Below are 21,244 nucleotides of genomic sequence, written 5' to 3'. Positions count from 1 at the left end.
GGCAAATCCTCCTCCCCACCTCACTGGAAGCCATCAATGCACGGTCTTGCAGTCTTTGGCTCTATAATTACTGCCAACACAACATGGATACCAGATTGAATGCTCCTGTAAGAATGCTAACCTCTGATCAAGATTGTCTTTCTCTGGACCCAGGACATTGTGACAGTGGGTGAGGTTTGTTTTGTGTCAGACGTTGTTTGTCCGGCTCTTTCTCCACAGGTTGGTGAGGTGTCCTGATTGCAGCAGTATCATCAGTTACATTTATTTTAGTCTTCCTCAAATTGTTGCCATACACAAAATTAGTCTCTTTTGGTCAGCAAACAACTTCTTTGACTTTTGTTTTCTGCTGTGATATGCTCCAGTCAAGCTGTGCCGTCTTACAGAACTTTATTTGGTCCTAAATTAGGTTTAATCCACTAATCAAGTTGCTGAAACATATGAATAATTAGTGGGAATCAGATTACCTCACATTTAATTCAGTGTCAAAGATGTGGGAGTGAATATTCAGCCATTATGGTTTCATTTCAGTCCACAAAACAGTTAAAACATTTTCCTTTGTTATTGTGCTTTTTGTGTAGGAAAATAGAAAATTATAATCCAGTCAGTTTTAGAATAAACCTGTTAGCACCAAAATGTGGAAAATGGAAAGGGTTGTCTATATTTTCTCTGCTGCTGCTCTTTATGCAGAAAATTAATCCACACACAACTTAAATCTATTTATTAACTGGTGGTCCATGAAAAGCAAAATGCAAACATTTTTCTGTAATGAGAGGAAAGGTGGAATCTGAGCCAAGTAGCTTTGGTATCAAAAATAGATTTTATTGGTTTGACAAAAGATTTTTATGTAGAAAATAAATGACAATAGTTAAAATAAGGCACCCTGGAAACATGAAGTTCTTTTTTCCTTGGTCTTCTTTTAGGGGCACGCTTTGAAGGTTGTGCTGTAAACAAAGAAAGACAATCTTTCTATTTCAATCAGGTCTAACTGTGGCAGGATACAAACAGCCTGAAAGCTTCCCATACCTCCACCCTCACCAGACTTCAGCTCCTTGGCCTCCTGGATTTGAGCAACAAGACTTTGGAGCCTTTGTGACGCAGCCGTTCTCCGCTCCTCCAAAACACTCCTTTGTTCTCTTGAAGGTAGAACATATTGTCAGTTTCCTCCTGGGCTTTTCATGCGGCACACAGCACTTCCAGTTACCTGTGCAGAGCTGCCTGCTCAGCCCGCTTTTCTGACACATCCTGTTCCTCTGCAGAAGTCTGCCTACTTGTTGCAGGGCTTCTACTATCTCCTCATTGCCTGTGATCAGCTCCATTCTCTGCTGAAGTTCTCTCCTACTGCAGATGAGACCAGAGGAAAACCCACATGAGGTCCATGTACCGCTAATCACACAATAAATCAGGTCAAAGAAAAGGCATGAAGCCTTGTAATGTGTAGCCTGCTGCATGTTTTCATTACTTTGCTTGTCCGTTTAGCAAACTTTAAAAAATAAATAAATTATGTTTTATTGACCATCTTCCAGCCAAAATATGTCAAGACATTACTTCTTTGTGAATTTTGAGGTCCTTCCACAGCTAACTGCAGCAATTACCTGAGTTGACAGAATTTATTTCTTATAAGACCATAACAGAGATGCTGTTCATAACAAATTAAGTAATTTTTCTCCGGACTGTAAGAAAATTATTTCTGGATGTTATGACAGAAGTTCTCACTAATGTAGGAAGACAGTTTTTCTAAAAGGGGTTTGCTGATGGGCTCACCAGTGGGGGTTCTAGACCAAATTTAGCAGGGGGGGCAGGGTCAGGCCAGTGTTTTTTCACAGGGGCACAGAACAAAAGATTGGGGGGGGGACTTAACAGGTCAACATTTAATCGTTTAATATATTAAGTAAGCCAAAGAGCCAATTGTGGCTCTGGAACTGCAGGTTGCAGTCCCCTGATCTTTTCTCAATACAGCGGGAGCTTAATGTGAAACAGCTTAATTTTTAATTATTGTTATCTTTTAATATGTATTTTTTAATATTTTTATTTTATTATTGGGTAAAAACAAAAGAAAAAAATACATCTGATCCAAATGACCAGTCAGTCACGGTATCTTTGTCAGCATTTATCACCCTAAGAAGTTTAATATGCTTTTAGTACAGGGGCCATAAGAGGGACCAGGAACAGTTCTACAGGGGCACAGGCCCTGTTGGCCCCTGTCTAGAACCGCCCCTGGGGCCCACCCTCCCCACATTACAGTAGAATCCATTAAGATTTATATTTAAAAACTGTTTAAATGCATACTTTGAAACATAGAAGTTACAGGAGCCACATGCATTTTGCTGCATTTCAAGAACTATGTAAATAAAGCAAGTTACACATTCCCAGGCAGGTTAAAGTAAAGTAACGAAGATTAATTTCTTCTAATATATCTAACCACTCTTATTTACATTTTTGCCTATATTGCTCCTTTTGTGATTCTTGCAATCATCTATTGAGTCTACTTTTATATCTTTAAATATTTTAATTTTCCTGAACTCCTTGTGTAAAAAATGTTTGTAAAATATAGTTGCTTTTTAAAATAAAATAAGTGTGTACAAATACACTTAATGTGACTTAACCCCAAGACAAACGTTTGTGACAAAGAATATTTTTTTAAAAATTTGCTGAACTGAAAACAGTTTAAATACTATTACTATAATCAAATCAAATGTAGTGCATATTTTTTGTTTTAGAGGTAAATAAAGACTAGTTTTGGTGGCTCCTTAGGGGGGGCCCGGTGACCTGCGTCCGGGCGAGGGAACACTACGTCCATTTATTGTAATCATCATAGGGAGGCATTGGGTTGATCTTTGTCTGGTCCCTCACCTAGGACCTGTCTGCCTTGGGTGACCTTACTAGGGGCACAAAGCTCCTAACAGCATAGCTCCTAGGGTGATTGGGACACTCAAACCCCTCCACCACGATAAGGTGGCAGCCCAGGGAGAGGTCGCCTCCCTGGTGAGGTGTTCCAACCGGGGAGGAGACCCAGAGGGAGACCCAAAACACGCTGGAGGGACTATGTTTCTCAGCTGGCCTGGGAACGCCTTGGGATTCCCCCAGAGGAGCTGGCCCAAGTAGCTGAGGAGAGGGACGTCTGGGCCTCCCTACTGAAGCTGCTACCCCCGCGACCCGACCCCAGATAAGCAGAAGAAAACGGATGAACGGACAGAATTGTGATGTTATTACTCTGCCTAAAAAGTAATTGCAACTCAACGGTTCTGATGCTGCTATTGAATGACCCACCAACATGTTGCAGTTAAAACTGCTTATATTGAAAAAGGAGAAGAATATTCCAACACTAATCCCAAGGTGTTCCCAGGCCAGCCTAGAGATATAGTCCCTCCAGCGTGTGCTTGGTCTTCCCCTGGGCCTCCTCCCAGTGGGATGTGCCCGGAACAGTCAAAGCCCTCCACCAGGATAAGGTGGCAGCCCAGGGAGAGGTCGCCTCCCTGGTGAGGTGTTCCGGGCCCGTTCAACCAGGAGGAGACCCGGAGGGAGACCCAAGACACGCTGGAGGGACTATGCCTCTCTGCTGGGAACACCTTGGGATTCCTCCTGAGGAGCTGGCCCAAGTAGCTGGGGAGAGGGACGTCTGGGCCTCCCTACTGAAGCTGCTGATCAGATTATGGATCATAAACCAGCCTTTTCAATTTAATTGTGATGGTCATAATTTGTTGATTAAGGTTTAAGTTTGAGTTAGGAAGGCCTTAAACTAAATTTTCAAGAATCAAGAGTCTTTTTTATTTTTATTATATAACCATAGTGAAATTTTGGTGAGACACTCAGAATGATAAGAGGCGGACCCAAATTAAAAACACTTACAGAAAAATGAGACATAAGCATCCCTAAAGGTCACTCTCAAAAATGTTAAAACTATCAGAAAAATAAAAAGAATTAAATGTCTAAAACTTTTTGGACTCTTCAAAGAAAACTTTGAAAAACTTACAGAATAAATGTTCTAAAATATGCAGAAGGACAAATGCAGCATGTAGTATTTACATAAATGCAGCTTGTGCTGAAACAGTCTATAAATGGGCTGCTGGTTTATTTAATATTCAGAAGTGCTGCTTTTGCTCTGGTTTCATTGTTATGCCCAATTATTTCTCCAAGGTGCACAAGGGTGAGATTCAGCCAAACCACATTTAACACCGATTATCTCCTCTGTGAAGAAAAGTCAAACTAAGGGTTTTTGTCGTCCACAGATGAGTTCAGACTTTCAGGATGAAAGCTGAAGACGTCTCCCTCTGCTGCTGTTCCTGCATCCGTCTTTAAGGCTCCAAGCCCACTTCCCTGCTGGTGGTTCTGCCCGTACGCTCTGTGTTCCCTCATCATGTTCAGGTTCCTCTAGTTGGGTCAACTAACCTCCTTCACTCTGCTGAAGACTAACAAAACTCAGTTTTTACCTGTTTTATTTTCTATGATGAAATGTGACTCTGCATGCCGTGCTGGCCTTTAAATGTTTAACTCTGAGGTTCTGGACTAGTCCAAAAATAAAACCTATTTCTATTTATGTAAACATGAAGTAATATACTGAGGAAAAATAAAGTCTTCTTCTGTAAGAACCGGGCTCCTGGTGGTTTGAAGAGCTTCAGTGGCTTCATGAAGCAGAGCCATGTGAGGAGACTCTGCAGGTGATGATCTGTGGAGCAGAACCAAGAGCCTTCAGACCAACAAACCACCTCCTGATCAGCCCTCTGCCTCAGCTGGAGCTTCAGCTTCTGGCTCATGGCTAGAGTTTTTTTTTTTTTTTTACCAAAATCTGTCATTTTTATGACACAAATGGTGCCCGAGAACCCTTTCTGATGTGATGAGCGGTGGCTCAGAGGAGTAAGAAGTGAGCTGTGGAGTCACAGGTTGCAGGTTCACCTCCTGGACTAGACCACTTTTACCTCCATTTTCCCTCTATTGAAAGCAAAAAGCAGCAAGATACCCTCTGGAGTTGAACCTGCAACCTTTACATAACAGTGAGCCAACCAGCATGTCTTCTTACTCCCTGAGCTACTCGCTCATCTACCAAAACATCCACGTTTCTCGTATTTGACTTAAATTTCGGGGTGTTTCTGCAAAGAGGCGTCAACATCCCAAAAAGGGGCGTCAACATCCCAGAAAGGGGCGTCAACATCCCAAACCTTCGTCTCCTCCTGGAAAACAGCCCAGCAGGTCCAACCAGAACTCTGAGCAGCTGGGTTCTGCTCCACAGCTTCTGCTCTGGCTTCACTTCAGAAGCCAGTTTCTCCTCAGAACATGAAAAACTGTCTTTTTTTATTATTTTTTTTATTTCTCCCAGTCTGTCCTCACATGCTAGAAATGGTCCATGTTTTAAAATGATCAGTTTAACTCTTAAAATCTTTCCAACCAGTACTTTGAGTTTGAAGCCTGAGAAGGTCCAACACCGCCTGGAGCTCTGATTCTGGTCCAGTTCATGAAATACAGATAAAATAGGTGGATATTTGCTAAATATTGAAGAACTACTTACCTGGTGAGGAAACAGACGTGTTGAAGAGGAATAAAAGTCCAATTTAAATCAAGTTGCAATAGTTATGCATTTAAAAAAGGTAAACTTTGAATTACCACTAAAACAAGGGTTCTGAAACTTTTCAGATAACAACAGATAGATAGATAGATAGATATGAGAATCAAGTTATAATAGTAAAAGATTAAAGTCATAAAATTAAAATAATATTTAAAAGTCGGTTTCACAAATAGGAACATATTTAATCTTTTAGCACATCAGCAGAAAATCATCTCATATCCCACACTTTGGAAAACCTGCATTGAAATATACAACAGGTCCAGTTTCTGATACATTTGCATCAACATAATGCAAATATAAAATAAAGTCCTGGAAGCCAGAAAAATAATAATAGTAGTAGTTGTAATAATAATAATGAAATTGTTTTATTAGATTTTTCTCCAGTGTACATAAATATATCTCACTGAGGCGTGGCTCCATAAATACACATGAAGAAGAAGAAGCAGAACAAACACGGTACATTCAGAAAGCTGCAGCAACACAAACAGAACGTCACACGACTCAATGAGCTGCAGCTCAGAGCCGCTCTCATCGTCCGTGGCCTCCTGCTGCAGCGCTGGGCTTTATCACCACCAACCCATGGAGAGGCTGGTTCTGACCCGAGGAATGGAACGCTGCACAGCTTGTTCTGCTGGCTTTGGGAACCCAGGCAAAGAGGAACACAGGAGAACGTCTGCAGGGCTCTTCAGAAACAACCCAAGGTAAAAACAATCTGAGAGGAACCAGCCCCCCCTCACACTGTACCCAGCCTGTGTGGTTACTCGGTCCCAGTCACCAAAACAGGCAGACATCTCACTGATTCTCTGCTGGTGTCCTCGTTTCCCAGTGAAGCGACTAAAGAGTCCCCAGGTTTTAGTCCTGCTGACTTAGTGTTTGGACATTCACCTGCTGCTCCACTTAAAGCCCTGAAAGAGGAAGTTTAAATTCTGAGTACTGGATCAAATCAAAGGGTTGCTCCATGTGCTTCCTCCATCCAGACCAGGTCAGGTCAAACTAAGGTCAGACTGTCAAACAGGAAGTAAAGGCTTCCACTTCCTTTTATAGGGCGGGGCAAAGCAGGCTCTAGTAGCAGGGCTGGATTTCTGGGTAACTGAGGCCAGAACACGTCTCTACAGTCTGTCTGTCCATCTGATCCATGAAGAAACTGAAGCTGACATCAGGGGACACCAGAATCACAGCTTTGTCATCAGAACCTTCACAGTGGAGCAGCTGCTCTTTAGACCAGGGTCTCAGGAGAAACCTGTCTGTCTCTGATGCTTTTACTCTGAATGGAGATCAAGAAATGTTGGCTTTTGTTCTTCATTTGCTTGTCTGAGAACTTTACACTTTGAAATCATCATGTCCAACAATTTATCAGCAACCAGAACTTACCAGAACCATTTCAGCTTAACTTTGGTTTCATGTTGTAGTGACCATCCAACAGGTCAACACTTGTTTCAAGCTTTTTCTCGTTGCTTTTCCTTGTTAGCTTGTTAGTCTTCAGGAGCCTTCAGAGAAATGAGCCTACAGACCACACAGAATACTTTCTACAGACTGAGCTGTTTGATCACACAGCTGAAACACTTTCCCTCTATGACCAGTCTTTGCTTTCACTAAGTCACTTCACAGCGGTAGAGCTTAAGTAATCTGAGCTAAACAAGTGTAAAGTTGCAGGAGGTCTCACATTTAGTGCACATTATTTTACACATTTTATCAGGAGAAACATGAACGAATAATACATGTTAATCTCAAGACTCTGCAGCCTGTGGAGGAAAATAAAGAAGGTGCTTAAAGTCTGTGCAGGGTCCCACCTCAGTTACTGTCTGCAACAACTACCCCGTCCACTAGAGGGAGCACTGATACTTCCACCAGCTCTGCTTCAAAGTTAAACAGGAAATAACTGCATTCACTGGTTTGGTATTGGTTTAAGAAAAACAATTTAGCTTTTTATCTCTGTTCTTGTTATTAAGAATTAGAATATTTATTCCAAAAAAACAACGATAAACATGTTTTAATTGAATTAAACTGGATAAAGCTTGGGTTTAAAGCCTGAGAAGACATTAAGAGCCCAAGTGTGAAAATCAAAAGTCCAGAAAAAAGACAGTTGACCTGACAGCTCAGGATGATGGAATCAAGGACTGAGAACATCTAGTGTCTCCATTCAGTTCCTCAACTGACCAAAGAACTGATAATAATGAGTCTTTAGCATCAATTATGTTTAGTTACTTTAACAGCTTTAGACATTTCTCTGTTGCTTTAATAAAATTCAAGTTGACTTTAGTTGGTAAAGTTTAAAGCAAATTCCCATCAGCTGCTAAACGTCCAGATTTCAGTTCCATTTATCAGATTGAGCCGATAGATCAGAGATCATGAGTGAGAGGCTTTAGGATACAGCAGAAAGACGTCTGGTTGGATAGCTCAGGGTGTTTGCTCAGATATCAGCAGTATGGAGGTCATGAGATCAAGACAGACAAGCTCCTTGTTTTAAATAAATCCAAAACTGAACAATTTGAGAGAAATTTGAACAAGATAGGAAAGAGTTAAACCAGTGTCAGTCAGTAGCTCAGTGTGATAGACTGTAGGCTGGTAATCTAGAAGGTCTGAGTTCAAATTACTATCAGGCTCCTTATTGTTATGAAGAACCTTAGAGTCTGTATTTTGATGAGTCCAGGATTCTGAATGAAAAATTTAAAAGCACCAAGAGAAGAACACTGAGAGGGGAGTGGACCTGATGGTGCAGTGGAACTGTCTGTGACCAGAAGATACCAGAGGTGGAGGTCCTGGGTTCAACTCCTGCCTGTGCTGTGACCTGGAGAGGTAAGTATGTCTCAGTGTAGGGAGTGGGTGAGGGGGCCGTGTCCCCTCCCCGGCTTCTCAGGAGGTTCATGAAGGGGGTTATGCTCTTTGCAGAGCTGACTTTTTATTGCTGACACACCTCCACTGCTTGTGCTTCCTCACTTGCTGCTCAACTTGGACACCAGTAACTTTAAACCTGAAACTGGATCAACCTGACTGGGAATGTGGAGTTACATCAGGAGAACAAGAGGAGAAACTTTGGATCTGAGGAGGACCTACTGCTTTACTTCTTCAGCTTCTGGATCTTCTCAATCAAAATACTTTCAAAGCTTGATTCAAATCTCATTTTCTTACATGGAAACTCTAAAACAGATCATCCACATTGGTTCAACAGCAGCATCTGATCTGAGCTTCAGCAACAACTTCCAAAACATCTCAGCATCAACATCTGAGTCCAACATGCTAAATTCAGCTGACCTGCTCAAAGAAGTTCAACAAACCTTCAGAAACTCAACATCACAACTGAACCAGAGTCTCTGAACACAGTCAAACATCTCCAAGCAGGTCAAAGGAGTTAGCATGTTCTACTCCACATGCTAGCACCAACATGTTGTGAAAGCTCCTCAGCAAACAGACCAACCACCAAAGCTGAGCTAGAAGAACCTTGGATCTGAATGACCTCTATTAGTGTTTCAATGCAACAAACTGAGATCTGAATCCAACCTCTGAACCAGTCTGACTGAGCCGATCCAGAAGCTGGAGAACCAAAGCAGCAGCTTCAGGTCTCCTCACATCTAAACCTTCTCCTCTTCTCTCACCATCTGAACTCCACATTCAGTCACATTAACACAGTTACAGGTTTAAAGTCACCGCTTGAGCTCAAAGTGCACTTACCCAAAGGGTTGCTCCATGTGCTTCCTTCATCCAGATCGGGTCAGGTCAAAGGTCAGACTGTCAAACAGGAAGTAAAGGCCTCCACTTCCTTTTATAGGGCGGGGCAAAGCAGGCTCTAGTAGCAGGGCTGGATTTCTGGGTAACTGAGGCCAGAACACGTCTCTACAGTCTGTCTGTCCATCTGATCCATGAAGAAACTGAAGCTGACATCAGGGGACACCAGAATCACAGCTTTGTCATCAGAACCTTCACAGTGGAGCAGCTGCTCTTTAGACCAGGGTCTCAGGAGAAACCTGTCTCTGATGGTTTTACTCTGAATGGAGATCAAGAAATGTTGGCTTTTGTTCTTCATTTGCTTGTCTGAGAACTTTACACTTTGAAACCATCATGTCCAACAATTTATCAGCAACCAGAACTTACCAGAACCATTTCAGCTTAACTTTGGTTTCATGTTGTAGTGACCATCCAACAGGTCAACACTTGTTTCAAGCTTTTTATCGTTGCTTTTCCTTGTTAGCTTGTTAGTCTTCAGGAGCCTTCAGAGAAATGAGCCTACAGACCACACAGAATACTTTCTACAGACTGAGCTGTTTGATCACACAGCTGAAACACTTTCCCTCTATGACCAGTCTTTGTTTTCACTAAGTCACTTCACAGCGTTAGAGTTTAAGTAATCTGAGCTAAACAAGTGTAAAGTTGCAGGAGGTCTCACATTTAGTGCACATTATTTTACACATTTTATCAGGAGAAACATGAATGAATAATACATGTTAATCTAAACAGACTCTGCAGCCTGTGGAGGAAAATAAAGAAGGTGCTTAAAGTCTGTGCAGGGTCCCAACTCAGTTACTGTCTGCAACAACTACCCCGTCCACTAGAGGGAGCACTGATACTTCCACCAGCTCCGCTTCAAAGTTAAACAGGAAATAACTGCATTCACTGGTTTTATCAGACTGTCAAATCTGTAAAACAACAAAATAAAGCTATTCTTCAACTTGGTTTATTCTTTACCTTTTGCTTTAATATATTGGTTTAATTCTAATCTACTTACAGATTTTACCCAGCTTACCCTCTTCCTGGGAGGCTTCTAGTAACTTAAATGTTCTTCTAATTCCTGAATCTTTTTGTTTTCCATCTTCTTTTTATGAGATTAAAATGGAATTATTTTTACCTCATCAATGATTTCCCTGCCTCCCAGAGGTTAGATGCTGAGGTTCCTTGGTGATCATTGTATTCCAAATATGAAGCCCACTCTGTTTTAAAATATTTGATAAATTCTTTATCCTTAAGCAAGTGATGTATTAAATCTCCAGGTTTTGTTTTGTAGGGGTTACTTTTTAATTTTTTTAGGGTTAAAGAAACTGGAGCATGATCACTGACAGCAATAAGATGTATTACAGCATCTGAAATGTCAGACAGCAGCGAGTTTTTGATTAAGAAGTAGTCCTAACGAGAGTAGGAATGATGGACATTTAAAAAGAAAGTATATTCCTTACTGTTAGGATGAAGAGATCGCCATGTATCACAAAGACCAAAATCACTCATGTATTGTTTGACTACATTTATTGATAGCCAACCAAGCTGAGTCCCTGTTGTAATCAACCTATTTCCTCAATTAGACCAAAGTTGAGGTCACCCCCAATAAAAGGAGAACAATCCAATTGCTTTGAAAGTGCATAAAAGTTTGAAATAGAATGAGGGATCATCAACATTTGGACCATAGAAACTGACAATACATAACTTTTGTTTGTGAATAGATGTTATTATAATGAATCTACCTTTAGGATCTATAATTTTGTCTAATATCATAAAACAAACGTTTTTGTGGATTAAAATAGCTACTTCTCTCAATCTAGAGTCAAAGCAGACAAAAAACACATTAGGGAACTCAGGTGAGTTTAGATTTTCTAACAGGTGAAGCTGATTCTATAATAACCAAGCTCCATCATATATCAGAGCTCTGATTACCTTGTATGTTCCTAACAGAGCACTTCGCTCTCAGACTGCAGGTCTGCTGGTGGTTCCTAGAGTCTCTAAAAGTAGAATGGGAGGCAGATCCTTTAGCTATCAGGCTCCTCTCCTGTGGAACCAACTCCCAGTTATCAATATCTGCTTTAGGCTTTGTTACACAGTCAAGCCATTCATCAATGACCTCTTGACAATTAGTGAGAAGGATGAGCCTGTCTCTCCCAACACAGTTTATTCTTGGAGGCATGGATGACAAACAAACTCTAAAATCATCTTCCACTTGTTAACAAGCTCTGCATTTGTTCTTCATTACAGTCAGAGTTGAAAATGTTGATTCACAGAGGTAAGTGGTTGGAAACATGTCAGGTTCAAATACCTAAAACATTCATTAAACAACACAAAGGAAGAAAGACAACAAGCGTTAGTTTGGTTTTATTTGAGAGGAGAACAGCAGAGATGTGCTCAGTTACAACTCCTTACTGCTCTGAAAACACACCCTGTGCTTCCTCTCTCTTTATTGTGTTCAGGGAGGTCCCTAATTAGAAACCATTTATGATGTGACATTCAAGATAATACAACGCCATTCACACAGTTCAGTTCAGGTCTTGGAAAAAGAGTTATATCTCTGCAGGCCTTCTGCAATGATAAGAGAGACAGTTGAAAAACATAGTATGAGGTAAGATGAAGCATGGTATATGTTCCAGTAAATAAATGACAATAATAATAAACACAAACAATAATACATAAGAGAGATATTAGTCATCTGAAAAACACTTTGTCTGAATAAACTCAAACCTTAAAACCTTTTTAATAGTAATGAGTAAATATGTGATAAATGCCATAAACATGGTAAATAAAAATAAACATGTAGAGAATAATAAAAATAATTCTAACAAAACAGCAGCAATATTTTCATGTCCTCAGCAGCCAGTTCAGGATACTCATGTGAGAGGGAGGCCCAAAAGTCTGCATGATTTTCCTGTTGGAATCTGACCTTCAATGTTCTGTCACAAGATAACTCCAAGAGCTGTTCTTCTGTTTTACCTCTTAAGCCATTTCTTGTTGCAGCAGGTGAAAATGGATCAGCACCCAGTCCCAGGCATCAGTGTTCACATCAGAGAAATATGAGCTGAAGTTCTCACACAGTGATGTTAGGTATGAAGTCACAACATCCCTCACAATAGCAACAGACAGCTTCTCAGTGTTTAAAAAGTCAGTCATTTGGGGGAACATGTCTGTTATTCCATCTTTTATTCTTCTTCTTCATAAAGGTGGTGATTTTGTCACTAACTTTAAGGATAGATGTGTAGCTTCCTTGGATGGAGAGGTTGAGGCTGTTCAATATGTTGAATATGTCTGCAAGATAGGCTAACTTGGCAATGCAGTCTGGATCATGAAAGAAATGTACAATGTCCATTTTTTCCTCTCATAAATTCAGCCATTTCTCTGTGTAGCTCAAAAATTCTCTGCAACACTTTTCCACGAGACAACCATCACACCTCAGTGATAAAGCAGTGCGTCATGTTCAGCTTCCAGATTTGGGCAAAGTTGACCAAACATCTGTGATTTCAAAGCTCTGGATTGCACAAAGTTAACTGCAGTGATAGCTGTGTTCAGAACAGAAGATCTGGGTCCATGTCTCTGGAAGCTAGTGCCTGCTGATGCAGGACACAGTGGGTAGCTATAACGCATGGATTGATGGATTTTATCCACGCTTCAACTCCACTCTTTGGGCCGGTCATCACTGCTGAGCCATCCGTACAAACAGAGAGACATTTTTCCAGCTCAGTCTCGCTTCAGTCAGAAAAGCATCAACTAGCTTAAATATTTCCTCACCAGTTGTCCTGCCCAAGACCTCCTTGCAGAAACAAAAATCCTCCAAAATGTTTCCCTCCCAGGGATAGAGCACCAGAGCTATCAGTTGAGCAGCAATGGAAATGTCTGTAGGTTCATTCAGCTGTATAGAAAACTGATCACATGATCACAGTCTATCCAATCACTGTTCCTGAATGTCAGCCGACAGTTCTTTAATTCTTCTTCTCATCGTGTCGTCTGAAAGCGGGACAGTTTTCAACTTGTTAGCTGCTTCTGTACCAAGTAGAACCTCACACATGTCCACCGTAGCAGGAAGCACAAGGTCCATTCCTATTGAGTGTGGCTTCTTACTGTTTGCATTGCTCTACGCCACCAGATACAAAGCTTGTTTTGTAGCACTTGAAGAGAAACACATTTTGGTCTCCAATCCTCATTCTCCATAAAGCCAAACTCGATGTAACTGTTGTCATACTTCCTAATTTTAGCTGATTTGGCTTTTACCCTACATGATAATTTGGACAGAGTTAAATATTTGTCCATTGTGATACTTAGCTCAAACACGACATCCTCAACAATGCCTCCCTCAGGCCTAACTACATAGTTTCACAGACCCCCAACCCATGGTCTGGTGACCCCAGTTTGAGGGCTGTTGCACTAATGGACTCAGGCATGGACCTCTAAAGGCATCTAAATGCAATTACAAAGTCTGCCTTCTATCACCTGAAGAACATTTCCAAGATTCAAGGACTGACGTCTCAGCAGGTTACGGAAAAACTAATCCATGCATTTAATTTTACTGAAATCAAAAACTGAAATGGTGTTTTCACAGGTCCACCAAAAACATCAGACAGCTGCAGCTGATCCAGAACGCTGCTGCTCACATCCTCAATAAGACAAAGAAAGCAGAGAACATCGACCTGGTCCTTAAGACCTTACACTAACTCCCTGTATCGCAGAAAATAGAGTTTAAAATAAATGTGTTAGTCTATAAAATCCCTGAATGGCTTAGCACCTAAATACATGTCCGACTTGGTATCACCGTATCAACCCTCCAGACCACTAAGGTCTTCTGATTCAAGCCTAATTTGGTAAATGGCTTGTACTTGTATAGCACATTAAATAGTCCGACGACCCCAAAGCGATTTACAACCTGTACAAAGTTGACTTCCTACATTCTACCAACTGAAACAAACATCCAGATGACTGTAAAAAGTGTAAAAAGTGAGTTATTTTAAATCACGATTATAAACACATTTGTTTAGGATTGCCCTTAACTGTTCTAGTTAAACTGTTAACTGAAACATCATTTAAATTTGTAGTGAAATTTGTTTCTGTCTTTATTTTCCTACATTTTAATCATGTAAAGCCCTTTGCATTGTCCTTGTATTGAAATGTGCTATACAAAAAAACTTGCCTTGTCTTGCATTGTATGGACTCTAGTGTGTCTGTTTAAACCAGATTTGTCGCCAAATCTTTTTCCACATAGATCACAACAAAAAGGCTTCTGTCCTGTATGGATTCTCATGTGTGTGATTAAATTTCCTTTCTCGCTAAATCTTTGTCCACATAGATCACAACAAAAAGGCTTCTGGCCTGCATGTATTCTCATGTGTCTGTTTAAATTTCCTTTCTCGCTAAATATTTGTCCACATAGATCACAACAGAAAGGCTTCTGTCCTGTATGGATTCTCATGTGTGTGATTACATGTGATTTTCGACTAAAGCTTTGTCCACATAGATCACAACAGAAAGGCTTCTGTCCTGTATGGATTCTCATGTGTCTGTTTAAATTTCCTTTCTCGCTAAATCTTTTACCACATAGATCACAACAAAAAGGCTTCTGTCCTGTATGGATTCTCATGTGTGTGATTAAATTTCCTTTCTCGCTAAATCTTTGTCCACATAGATCACAACAAAAAGACTTCGGTCCTGTATGGATTCTCATGTGTGTGATTAAATTCCCTTTCTCGCTAAATCTTTGTCCACATAGATCACAACAAAAAGGCTTCTGTCCTGTATGGATTCTCATGTGTCTGATTAAATTCCCTTTCTCGCTAAATCTTTGTCCACATAGATCACAACAAAAAGGCTTCTGTCCTGTATGGATTCTCATGTGTGTGATTACATGTGATTTTCGACTAAAGCTTTGTCCACATAGATCACAACAGAAAGGCTTCTGTCCTGTATGGATTCTCATGTGTGGGTTTAAAGCGGATTTGTGGCTAAATCTTTGTCCACACTGATCACAACAAAAAGGCTTCTGTCCTGTATGGATTCTCATGTGTGTGTTTAAATTTACTTTTTGACTAAATCTTTTCCCGCATAGATCACAACAGAATGGCTTCTCTCCTGAATGGATTCTCATGTGTTTGTTTAAAGCTGATTTTCCCATAAATGTTTTGCCACAGTCTTTGCAGCTAAGCTTAACTCCTGTGTGGCCTTTCCTGCATTTTTTCTTCTCTGTAGAAGATTTCTTATATCCAGAGTCTGACAAGTGTTTCAGCTCAGAGAGAGGGTGCTCTACATTACTGTCTTCTTCATCCTCCTCAGTGTCTTCAGCCTCTGAAGAAATGGAAGCATCTCCATGATCTTGTATCGTGACGGATTCTTCTCCATCATTCTCTTCTGGAAGCTCTCTGCCTTTAATCTGGTCTGGATAAAGCTGTGAGAGCAGCAGAGACTGTTCATCAACTGGAAACCTGATGGCATTATTCACCTCCTTCCCATTGAGCTGCTCTCCGGGCAGACTGATGTAGACTCCCTCCTGTTCCTCCTTTATGTGGGGGGGCTTTGGGTCATCCAGGTCATCAGGAGGTCTGTGGTCTAAAGAAGCTTCTTCTTTAACAATCAGCTTCTGCTTAACATCTACAGGAAACATTGAAACACATTATGCGGATTAGATCTCAGCCTGAATTGAGGCACATTTTAATAAAGATATATTTAGGAAATTTTGTTATATTAAATTCTTTGACAGAACATGCAGAACAGTAAAACACAGAATAAAATGACATGACTGTTATAACCTCTTTGTACAGCTACGTTTTTTTACCTTAAAGTGCTGATGACACAACATTGACCTTTTCAGCCATGCTTTTCAAACAAAATGTTAGGCTTTGTCCAATGTGCTTAATGTGTCTACGTTCACATATACGGCGCACCAAATTATAAGGTGCATTAAATATTCTTCCCAAGTGTGTAATATCACTCTGTCTTTTCATGTCCACAGTTGTCTATCCGTCTCTGTTGGGAGGACAGCGTAGTTGGACTACACTGCCCTGTTTCTAACAAAAGGCCAAAATAAACGTAACTTTTATATTGAATTAACTTACTCCGGGCGTGGACCGCCTCACATGAATGCACTTCTAGTTTAAACATTTCAGTCAGGCAGTCTTGTTGGCAGTGTCCGAGGTTAACTTCCTGATTCGACGGCCAAGTTGGCCAGTAGATGTTTAAAATCAACCAGCCAGGCATATTTTTTACCGGCCAAAATATTAATCCTGACCAGACCTCTCAATGTTGTGTTTTATGTTATGTTAATCTTCGGCTGTGGCTTGATGGGTTGAGTAGTCATCTGGCAATCAGAAGGTTGTGGGTTCGATTCCAGCTTCCCCTTGCCACCCTGGGCAAGGCACTTAACCCCAAATTGCCTACCGAGCTGTGTCTCGGTGTATGAATGTGTGCACGTTAGTGAGAGCTACTGGGTGAATGTGGCTATGTGGTGAATGTAGTACAGCGCTTTGAGTGGTCAGCATGACTGGAAAAGCTCTATATAAATTCAGTCCGTTTACAATAAAAAAATATTGTAGTTGATTATAAAAGGCACAATGTGAATCGTCATATTCACATTGTGAATATGATGATTCATTTTTCTGAATTTTATGAAAATGCAAAATTATTTTAAGGAGGTACTATATGAAAATGGTAGAAGATATGAAAAAGCTGAAGTAGCTGAAGATAGCTGAAGGTTATTTGAACATTTTAAAAGTTGAATGGCGTTTCTAGCTTAAAGTAGGCTGAAGCAGTAAGCTGTCAAAAAGTTGAAATATTTGAAGAACTTAAAGGACTCTCCATTCAATTTCAATGAGAGCAAAAAACTCACAAAAAGTTAAATATTTTAAATATTATAAACGTTATAATCACCAAAAGACATAGCAGTAATGTCGTGAACGAGCTGAACGTTTTGATACGAAAATTGTTTAAATCGTTTGAAGTATGCAGGAGTAGTTAGATGCCGAAAAACGTACGGAATAATAATCAAGACCTGAAGGAACTTAATAAGTGAGAATGCTGTATAGCATTCTCACTTGATATTTGCCTAGGAAAACCTAGGAATTCTGACAAAATGCAAGCATTGATTGTGCAAAAATGGACTGCTATCAGTCAGGATTTGGTCCAGAAGTTGATTGAGAACATGCCAGGGAGAATTGCAGAGTTCCTGAAGAAGAGGGGTCAACACTGCAAATATTGACTTGCTGCATTAACTCATTCTAACTGTCATTAAAAGCTTTTGTTACTCATAACATGATTGCAATTGTATTTCTGTACATATGTGATGACATCTGACATACACACATGAACTGTTTTTAATGTTTGTTTTTAGTTTCTATTCCATTTTGTTTCTACATTTTATTCCTACTTGCTTGTATTCTGTTTTTTCCCCTATATTTTAATCATGTAAAGCACTTTGCATCGTCTCTTTACTGAAATGTGCTATACAAAAAAATTTGCCTTGCCTTGAAAGACCTGCATGTAGTCAGAGCAAAGAGAGCAGAGAGGAGACCTGCTCCGTTTTCACACTGCAGATGTATAACATGTGCAAAGCTGCTTGTGTTTCCTCCCTGGATTACAAAGGGGTTATAAATATAGTGTAAATATAGTTTTTAACATTCTCATATTTTTCTGACACTGTTGCACTAAAATAATTACCTGATTACCACACACCTTGAATTACTTATTCACCTCGTCAATGTGTGTGCCTCTAATTACCATCTTTCTGGTAGGATTAGATGTATGTAGTATGGATTCGGACAATGTATAAATTTTCCTAAATTTTCCGACTATAAATTATTCTTATTGTGTTTTGCATTTCAATAACATTTTAATGACAGTAACACAGGTTAATCTTCATAGTTTTGTCTGATTGGATGCCACTCAATCCAGAGACTTTTGGACTTTAGCTGCAACACGGGACACAGAAACAAAGTAAAGTTTTTGGCAACGTCAGCCTCACGTACACCTCCAAACCCCCTCAATGTTAGACTATCACGATGCTGACCCCAAACTTTATTTGGTCCCTAACTTAGACTTGTGTACCAAAACTAAGGACATTCACTGGGTATGTCCAAGTAATCCATTTATCAGAGATTTTACCAATTACCTGTGTGGTCTAAGGAATGAATCCCATGAACAAAACTGTCAGGCTAGAATGATCCTCAAAGATGCAGGTGTGGAAACCAAAATTGAACTGGCAGGTAACAGGTGGCTTGTTAGAACCCCAGAGACAGAAACTCTGTTATGAGCAGCATGACTCAGTTACAGAAAGTAATGTTTGGAGGAACTTTCCCAGACAGACGGACAAGAAGAAATTGATGCTGAATGTTGCTACATGCTAAAGTAGCATTAGCATCCCATGTGCTACATGCTAAGCTAGCATTAGTACCTCCTGTGCTACATGCTAAGCTAGCATTAGCACCTCCTATGCAAAGCTGCAGGCTTAGCCAGTTTTCTGGGGGAAAGCCTGCAACGAGTTGTGATGAAGAGGAGGAATCCATCAGCTGCTGAAAACGGCTCCTAAACTTTAGCTCCATCCACACAGTTAGCATGAAGAAGGAAATCTCCAAACCTGATGGGTGCAGCAGAACTCTGGGCTGGAAAACATCCCCCATCATTGGTGTCTCCTCTGCTGCGTCCTGCCGCTCTTTGAGCTCCTGCTTCCCTCCAGTTTCTCCGCTGTGCCTCCAGCTGCTGGACTTCTTTCCAGACTTCATCACCTGCAGCAGCTGCTGCTCTCTTCCAGATTCACCAACACTCTGACCTCTGTCACTACCAGATCCTCCTCACCCGTAGCGCAAACCGTTCCATCAGCTCATGTGCGCATGCGCGAACAGAATAACTTCCTGTAAGAAGTTATTCTGTTCGTAGTTTTTCTTACTTTTTTATTCTTTTGTCTTTTTTCGGGGCGGGGGTTTATTTTTGTATATCTTTGTATTTGCGTAAATATTCTCCTGAAATAATGTAATTTTCTTCTGTTTAGGTAACTGCATAAACAGCATAACCAGGATCGTTTATCTTTGTTTTTCTTCCAAAAAAACTTTAGTTTTTACATTACATCAAGTACCAGTACAGAACTGCATAAAAAGCATTCACAGAATGTGTATAAGGCATGTTTAATTATAGAAGAAAACCAAGGATAAAAGAACAGGGAACAACGACGACAACAATTCATTATTATTATTATTACTATTATTATTATTACTATTATTATTATTATTATTATTATTATTATTATTATTATTATTATTATAATAGAGCGGGTTGAGTCCGTTCTACCCGCACGGTAAGACCGCGACCAGCTGATCGTCCTCCTCCACCTGTCCCGCACTAACTCTCTGGTTTGTCCCGCAGATAGTGCGTCTAACCAGCCATCCACGGCTCCGCTCTCTCCCGTTCTCAATCTCCGGTCCTGTTGCGCTCTCACCGTCCCCAGACCTGAATAAATCTGTTAAACCGTTCTCCTGTCTCCTGTGTGTGTGCTCTGCATGTGGGTCAGAAAACTAAAAACCATGACAAGTACTGAATTAACAAATCACACCTAGAAAATATAAGACAAATAGAATAATGTAAATAACTTCAAAATACTTGTACTGATTAATAAAATGAACTGAGTAACACACTTTCAGTAAATGCAAAATAAAACGACAGTAAGCACACAAGTTTACTATACATTAAATTTTTTCCCATTGCTTCCCATTTTCCCATTATGGGTTTTCAAACCATACAGGCTTTCTAACAAACACATTGGCATGTTTAAACCAAGAAAACACCCATGTTACATTACATTTTACACTGGTGTTGTCCACATTAATTTCTTCACTGCCCTCAAAACCTCCATTTACAAAACATTCATACTCTGCATCATAATCTATTTCATAATTTGTTGGGTGTTCTGTAGTGCTATTGTTAAATTCTGCACACAGTGATTCTAACTTCAAGGGGGGCCGAACTGGCAGATTATTTTACTTACTTACTTATTTTACTTTTGAGAAGATTCAGACTAATACCTAGCATTTTTAACTTGTTTTTAGATGGCAAGTTTTTGCAGTGTTCTAACACTAAACCAGTCCAATTGCTTATTGTCTTCTTAAACAGAGTTGACATACTGATGATGATTTTGTTTGATTTGTTTTAATTATATGAATATGTTTTTGGTTTTAACAGAATATGGTGTATACACACATGCAAAATAAAAAAATTGTACAGTAAAGACTTAATTTAATTTTCACTGTTAACATATGTATACATTGCATTTCATCACATCACAGCTAGCGATTTTATTGCTTCCTTTGATTTAAAACTTTGCTGTTACACTGTTACAATATCTAACAGATCTTATTTGCTGTAGACAACAAAGGCAGAGATGGCCAAAGGCCTCTTAACCACATGGATGACCAACAACTCCTGTAATATGTGAAAGGGTAAATGGTGCTACTTACAACCACACGCTCTGTTCTCTGCGGACATTTTTGTTAATTTCCGTGAGGTGGGCTGTGCTTATAGGTCATGTCATGCAAAGGATTGTGGGATTCCTTATAGCTCCTTAGCGCTAGTAAGGGACATCATGACATCCCTATGCTAAAGGAACTATGATAGGAAGGACTCAGGAAGGAGACCAGTTTTGTGACCTAGACACAAACGTATATTTATCTGAAATGTGAACACCAACCAAAGAACAAAAGCAAAAGACCTTGTGAAGATGTGGCTGAAGCTAGTCAGAGTGTCTCATTATCCACAGTAAAACAAGTACTGTACTGACATGGGCTGAAAGGCTACTCTGGCAGGAAGAAACATAAAAGTCAGAATAAAGTTTGCAAACTCATTTTAGGAGATATGTCCTGTGGTCTGATGAAACTAAAATTGAACTGGTTGGCCTTAAGGACCATTATTACATTTGGAGGCAGAAGGGAGAAGCTTTCAAGCCTGAGAACACCAACCCAACTGTGAATTATGGGTTGGTAG

The 21,244-nt window shown here is 40.2% G+C and overlaps 2 long non-coding RNA genes across 2 annotated transcripts; one reads left to right on the top strand and one right to left on the bottom strand.

Moving 5' to 3' along the window:
- Positions 1-904: 904 nt before the first annotated feature.
- LOC118559481 lies at positions 905-1,358 on the bottom strand. Its single transcript, XR_004928879.1, has 3 exons — positions 1,202-1,358; positions 1,024-1,133; positions 905-941 (listed from the first exon to the last, which is right to left on the bottom strand). It is a non-coding gene; the product is annotated as an uncharacterized LOC118559481 (long non-coding RNA).
- On the top strand, positions 945-4,583 carry LOC118559482. Its single transcript, XR_004928880.1, has 2 exons — positions 945-1,140; positions 4,227-4,583. It is a non-coding gene; the product is annotated as an uncharacterized LOC118559482 (long non-coding RNA).
- The last annotated feature ends 16,661 nt before the right edge of the window (positions 4,584-21,244 follow it).

The sequence above is a fragment of the Fundulus heteroclitus genome, unplaced genomic scaffold, assembly GCF_011125445.2.
Source record: "Fundulus heteroclitus isolate FHET01 unplaced genomic scaffold, MU-UCD_Fhet_4.1 scaffold_293, whole genome shotgun sequence".
NCBI classification, from domain to species: domain Eukaryota; kingdom Metazoa; phylum Chordata; class Actinopteri; order Cyprinodontiformes; family Fundulidae; genus Fundulus; species Fundulus heteroclitus.
The sequence above is the reverse complement of the archived record's forward strand: the minus strand, read 5'-3'. Positions and strand labels throughout refer to the sequence as shown.